The 582-nt window shown below is 24.4% G+C and overlaps 1 protein-coding gene across 1 annotated transcript in view; it reads right to left on the reverse strand.

Moving 5' to 3' along the window:
- LOC107653945 (serine protease 33-like) overlaps nt 1-582 on the reverse strand; it is a 5785-nt gene that overhangs the window by 1187 nt on the left and 4016 nt on the right. The window lies entirely within an intron of this gene.

Below are 582 nucleotides of genomic sequence, written 5' to 3' on the forward strand. Positions count from 1 at the left end.
TGTTTGCATTTATATATTCATAATAAATATACACAGTACACACGCATATATTATGTAAACAAAAACTTTTATTTTGGATGCGATTAATCGTTTGACAGCACTAATTATTACTATTTAAAATTACTGTTTACTATTATAATATATTTTAAAGTGCAATTTATTCCTGGGATGGAAATATAGAATTTTCAGCAGCATTAATTCAGTCTTCAGTGTCACATGATCCTTCAGAAATCATTATCGATTACTATTGGTGCTTAATTATTAATAATGCTTCTTATAATTTTTAATGTTGAAAATTGCTTTTGTTGCTTAAAAAGTTTAGTGAAAACCATGATCATTTTTTCTGGATTCTTGATGAATAGAAAGTTCAAAAGAACAGCATTTCTTTGTAACGGAAATCTTTTATAATATAATAAAAGTCTTCACTGTCACTTTTGATCAATTTAATGCATCCTTACAGAATAAAGGTATTTGAATCAATTCGTTTTAAATTATATTTTAAATATATTGAAATAAATATATTTTAAATCTTACTTGGCCCACACTTTTGGTTTCCAAAAAAAAAAAAAAAAAAAAGACACT

The sequence above is a fragment of the Sinocyclocheilus anshuiensis genome, unplaced genomic scaffold, assembly GCF_001515605.1.
Source record: "Sinocyclocheilus anshuiensis isolate Anshui unplaced genomic scaffold, SAMN03320099.WGS_v1.1 scaffold454, whole genome shotgun sequence".
Classification (NCBI taxonomy): Eukaryota; Metazoa; Chordata; class Actinopteri; order Cypriniformes; family Cyprinidae; genus Sinocyclocheilus; species Sinocyclocheilus anshuiensis.